This window comes from Carcharodon carcharias, chromosome 15, assembly GCF_017639515.1.
Source record: "Carcharodon carcharias isolate sCarCar2 chromosome 15, sCarCar2.pri, whole genome shotgun sequence".
Lineage (NCBI taxonomy): Eukaryota > Metazoa > Chordata > Chondrichthyes > Lamniformes > Lamnidae > Carcharodon > Carcharodon carcharias.
In genome coordinates, this window is record NC_054481.1 from 80,480,819 (window position 1) to 80,486,550 (window position 5,732).

General features: G+C 48.8%; 1 pseudogene; it reads right to left on the reverse strand.

Annotated features, from left to right (window-relative positions):
- Positions 1–255: 255 nt before the first annotated feature.
- LOC121288409 overlaps positions 256–5,732 on the reverse strand; it is a 9,202-nt pseudogene continuing 3,725 nt past the window's right edge.

Below are 5,732 nucleotides of genomic sequence, written 5' to 3' on the forward strand. Positions count from 1 at the left end.
GCCTGTTTCTGCTTTTGCTGTTGCTGTGCCTGCTGTTGTTGCAGTTCCTGTTTCTGCTGTTGCTGTTGCTGTTGTGCTTTTGCTGCTGCTGTTGCTGTTGTTGTTGCTGTTCCTGTTGCTGCTATTCCTGTTGCGACTGCTGTTGCTGTTGCTTTTCATACTGTTGCTGCTGCTATTGCTGCATTTGCTACTCCTGTTGCTTCTTTTGCTGCTGCTGTTGCTGTTGTTGCAGTTGCTATTGTTGCTGTTCCTGTTGCTCTTGTTGCTGCTGCTGTTGCTCTTCCTGCTGCTCTTGCTGTTCCTGCTGTTGTTGCTACTGCTACAATTGCTGCGGTTGTTGCTCCTAATGCTGTTGCTGTTCCTGTTGCTGCTGTTGCTGCTGTCGTTGCTGTTCCTGCTGCAGCTTTTGTTCCTCTTGCTGGTGTTGCATCTTTGGCTGTTATTGTTGCTCTTGCTGTTGCTGCTGATGCTGTTGCTGTTGCTGCTGCTGTTGCTCTTGTTGCTGTTCCTGTTGCTGTTGTTATTGCTTTTCCTGTTGTTGCAATTGCTGCTGCTGTTATGCTGCTGTTGCTGTTGCTGCTGCTGCTGTTACGATTCTTTTTGCTCATGTTGCTGCTGTTGTTGCTACTGTTCCTATTGCTGCTAATGCTGTTGCTGCTGTTCCTGTTGCTGTTGTTCCTGCTGCTGTTGCTGTTCCTGCTGCTGTTGCTGTTCCTGTTGCTGTTCCTGCTGTTATTGCTACTGCTACAATTGCCGTAGTTGTTGCTCCTAATGCTGTTGCTGTTCCTGCTGCTGCTGTTGCTGCTGTTGCTGCTGTTGTTGCTGCTGTAGATGCTGTTCCTATTGCTGCTGTTCCCATAGCTGCTGTTCCTGTAGCTGCTGCTGTTGCTGCTGTTGTTTTTGCATGTGCTGATCCTGTTGCTGCTGTTGCTTCTGCTGTTGCTGTTCCTATTGCTGCTGTTGCTGCTGTTGTTCCTGTTCCTATTGCTCCTTTTCCTGTTGCTGCTGTTGCTGTTCTTTTTGCTGTTGTTGCTTCTGTTGTTGCTGCTTTTGCTGTTGCTGCTGATGCTGTTGCTGTTGCTGCTGCTGTTGCTACTGTTCCTGTTGCAGTTATTGCTGCTGCTGCTGAAGTTCCTGCTGTTGTTGCTACTGCTATTATTGCAGCGGTTGTTGCTCCTAATGCTGTTGCTGTTCCTGTTGCTGCTGTTGCTGCTGCTGATTCTGTTCCTATTGCTGCTGTTTCTGTTGCAGTTGCTGCTGGTGCTGCTGCTGTTGCAGCTTTTGATGCTACAATCGCTGCTGCTGTTTTTGGTGTTCAAGTTGCTGTTATTGCTGATGCTGTTGCAGCTGTTCCGGCTGCAGCTGCTGTTGCTGTTGCTGTTGCTGCAGCTGTTGCTGCTGCAGCTTTTCTTGCTTTTGCTGTTTCTGCTGTTGCCGTTTCAGCTGTTGATGCTGCTGTTGCTGTTCCTATTGTTACTGTTGTTGCTGCTGCTTTTGTGGCTGCTGTTATTGCTGTTCCTGTTGCTGCTGTTGTTCCAGTTGCTGCTGTTGCAGCTTTGGCTGTTATTGTTGCTCTTGCTGTTGCTGCTGATGCTGTTGCTGCTGTTGCTGCTGTTCCTGTTGCTGCTGTTGTTGCTGTTGGTGTTGTTGCTGCAGATTTGACTGTTATTGTTGCTCTTGCTGTTGCTGCTGCTGTAGCTGCACCTGTTGCTTCTGTTGCTGTTGTTATGCTGCTGTTGCTGTTGCTGCTTCTGCTGTTACGATTCCTTTTGCTCATGTTGCTGCTGTTGTTGCTGCTGTTCCTATTGCTGCTAATGCTGTTGCTGCTGTTCCTGTTGCTGTGGTTCCTGCTGCTGTTGCTGTTCCTGTTGCTGTTGCTGTTCCTGTTGCTGTTCCGGCTGTTGATGCTACTGCTACAATTGCTGCGGTTGTTGCTCCTAATGCTGTTGCTGTTCCTGTTGCTGCTGTTGCTGCTGTTGTTGCTGCTGTAGATGTTGTTCCTATTGATGCTGTTATTGTTGCTTTTCCAATTGTTGCTTATGCTGTCGCTGTTGCTGTTGCTGCTGTTGCTGTCACCACTGTGGTTGCTCTTGTTGCTGCTGTTGCTGCTGCTGTTGCAGCTGCTGCTGCTACAATTGATGCTGCTGTTTTTGCTGTTCCTATTGTTATTATTGCTGATGTTATTGCTGCTGTTGTTACTGTTCCTGTTGCTGCTGTTCCAGCTGCAGCTGCTGTTGCTGTTGTTCTTGCTGCGGATGTCGCTGTTGCTATTTCTGCTGTTAATGCTGCTGCTGTGGGTCAAATTGCTGCTGTTGCTCCTGCTGTTGTTGCTGTTGCTGTTTCTGCAATTGATGCTGCTGTAATGTTCATATTTTTGCTGTTGTTGCTGCTGCTGCTGTTGTTGCTATTCCTGCTGCAGCGTTTGTTCCTCTTCCTGGTGTTGCAGCTTTGGCTGTTATTGTTGCTCTTGCTGTTGCTGCTGATGCTGTTGCTGTTGCTGCTGCTGTTGCTCTTGTTGCTGTTCCTGTTGCTGTTGTTATTGCTGTTCCTGTTGTCACAATTGCTGCTGCTGCTGTTATGCTGCTGTTGCTGCTGCTGCTGTTGCTGTTACGATTCTTTTAGCTCATTTTGCTGCTGTTGTTGCTACTGTTCCGATTGCTGCTAATGCTGTTGCTGCTGTTCCTGTTGCTGTTGTTCCTGCTGCTGTTGCTATTCCTGCTGCTGTTGCTGTTCCTGTTGCTGTTCCTGCTATTGTTGCTCCTGCTACAATTGCTGCGGTTGTTGCTCCTAATGCTGTTGCTGTTCCTGTTGCTGCTGTTGCTGCTGTCGTTGCTGTCGTTGCTGTTCCTGCTGCAACTTTTGTTCCTCTTGCTGGTGTTGCATCTTTGGCTGTTATTGTTGCTCTTGCTGTTGCTGCTGGTGCTGCTGCTGTTGCTGCTGCTGCTGCTACAATCGCTGCTGCTATTTTTGGTATTCAAGATGCTGTTGTTGCTGATGCTGTTGCTGCTGTTCCGGCTGCAGCTGCTGTTGCTGTTGCTGTTGCTGCTGCTGTTGCTGCTGCAGCTTTTCTTGCTTTTGCTGTTTCTGCTGTTGCTGTTTCAGCTGTTGATGCTGCTGTTGCTGTTCCTATTTTTACTGTTGCTGCTGCTGCTTTTGTGGCTGCTGTTATTGCTGTTCCTGTTGCTGCTGTTGTTCCAGTTGCTGCTGTTGCAGCTTTGGCTGTTATTGTTGCTCTTGCTGTTGCTGCTGATGCTGTTGCTGCTGTTGCTGCTGTTCCTGTTGCTGCTGTTGTTGCTGTTCGTGTTGATGCTGCAGATTTGACTGTTATTGTTGCTCTTGCTTTTGCTGCTGCTGTAGCTGCACCTGTTGCTGGTGTTGCTGTTGCTGCTGCTGTTGCTGCTGCAGCTTTTCTTGCTTTTCCTGTTTCTGCTGTTGCTGTTTCAGCTGTTGCTGCTGCTGTTGCTCTTCCTGCTGCTCTTGCTGTTCCTGCTGTTATTGCTACTGCTACAATTGCCGTAGTTGTTGCTCCTAATGCTGTTGCTGTTCCTGCTGCTGCTGTTGCTGCTGTTGCTGCTGTTGTTGCTGCTGTAGATGCTGTTCCTATTGCTGCTGTTCCCATAGCTGCTGTTCCTGTAGCTGCTGCTGTTGCTGCTGTTGTTTTTGCATGTGCTGATCCTGTTGCTGCTGTTGCTTCTGCTGTTGCTGTTCCTATTGCTGCTGTTGCTGCTGTTGTTCCTGTTCCTATTGCTCCTTTTCCTGTTGCTGCTGTTGCTGTTCTTTTTGCTGTTGTTGCTTCTGTTGTTGCTGCTTTTGCTGTTGCTGCTGATGCTGTTGCTGTTGCTGCTGCTGTTGCTACTGTTCCTGTTGCAGTTTTTGCTGCTGCTGCTGAAGTTCCTGCTGTTGTTGCTACTGCTATTATTGCAGCGGTTGTTGCTCCTAATGCTGTTGCTGTTCCTGTTGCTGCTGTTGCTGCTGCTGATTCCGTTCCTATTGCTGCTGTTTCTGTTGCAGTTGCTGCTGGTGCTGCTGCTGTTGCAGCTTTTGATGCTACAATCGCTGCTGCTGTTTTTGGTGTTCAAGTTGCTGTTATTGCTGATGCTGTTGCTGCTGTTCCGGCTGCAGCTGCTGTTGCTGTTGCTGTTGCTGCTGCTGTTGCTGCTGCAGCTTTTCTTGCTTTTGCTGTTTCTGCTGTTGCTGTTTCAGCTGTTGATGCTGCTGTTGCTGTTCCTATTGTTACTGTTGTTGCTGCTGCTTTTGTGGCTGCTGTTATTGCTGTTTCTGTTGCTGCTGTTGTTCCAGTTGCTGCTGTTGCAGCTTTGGCTGTTATTGTTGCTCTTGCTGTTGCTGCTGATGCTGTTGCTGCTGTTGCTGCTGTTCCTGTTGCTGCTGTTGTTGCTGTTGGTGTTGTTGCTGCAGATTTGACTGTTATTGTTGCTCTTGCTGTTGCTGCTGCTGTAGCTGTACCTGTTGCTTCTGTTGCTGTTGCTGCTGCTGTAGCTGCACCTGTTCACCTGTTGCTGGTGTTGCTCTTGCTGTGCCCGCTGCTGTTGTTGTTCCTGCTTCTGCTGTTGCTGTTGCTGTTGTGTTGTTTTTGCTGTTACTATTGCTGCGGTTGTTGCTGCTATTGCTTTTTCAGTTGCTATTGCTGCTGCTGTTCCTCTAGCTGCTGCTGTTGCAACTGTTGATGCTGCTGTTGCTTATACTTTTGCTGCTGTTGCTGCTGTTGTTCCTGTTCCTCTTGCTGCTGCTGCTGCTGTTCCTGCTGTTAAGCTGCTGTTGCTGTTGCTGATGCTGTTGCTGCGCCTGTTTCTGCTTTTGCTGTTGTTGTGCCTGCTGTTGTTGCAGTTCCTGCTTCTTCTGTTGCTATTGCTGTTGTGTTTTTGCTGCTGCTGCTGCTGTTCCTGCTGTTAAGCTGCTGTTGCTGTTGCTGATGCTGTTGCTGTCACTGCTGTTCCTGTTGCTGCTGCTGTAGCTGCACCTGTTGCTGCTGTTGCTGTTGCTGTCCCTGCTGCTGCTGCTGTTCCTGCTTCTGCTGTTGCTGTTGTGTTGTTGTTGCTGTTGCTGTTGCTGCTGTTCCTGTTGCTGCTGCTGTTGCTGCGCCTGTTTCTGCTTTTGCTGTTGTTGTGCCTGCTGTTGTTGCAGTTCCTGCTTCTTCTGTTGCTATTGCTGTTGTGTTTTTGCTGCTGCTGTTGCTGTTGTTGTTGCTGTTCCTGTTGCTGCTATTCCTGTTGCAACTGCTGTTGCTGTTGCTGTTGCTGCTCATACTGTTGCTGCTGCTATTGCTGCTGTTGCTACTCCTGTTGCTGCTTTTGCTGCTGCTGTTGCTGTTGTTGCTGTTGCTGTTGTTGCTGTTCCTTTTGCTGTTGTTGCTGCTGCTGTTGCTCTTCCTGCTGCTCTTGCTGTTCCTGCTGTTGTTGCTACTGCGACAATTGCTGCGGCTGTTGCTCCTAATGCTCTTGCTCTTCCTGTTGCTGCTGTTACTGCTGCTTTTGCTGCTGTTGTTGCTGTTCCTGCTGCAGCTTTTTTTCCTCTTGCTGGTGTTGGTTCTTTGGCTGTTATTGTTGCTCTTGCTGTTGCTGCTGATGCTGTTGCTGTTGCTGCTGCTGTTGCTCTTGTTGCTGTTCCTGTTGCTGTTGCTATTGCTGTTCCTGTTGTTGCAGTTGCTGCTGCTGCTGTTATGCTGCTGTTGCTGTTGCTGCTGCTGCTGTTACGATTCTTTTAGCTCATGTTGC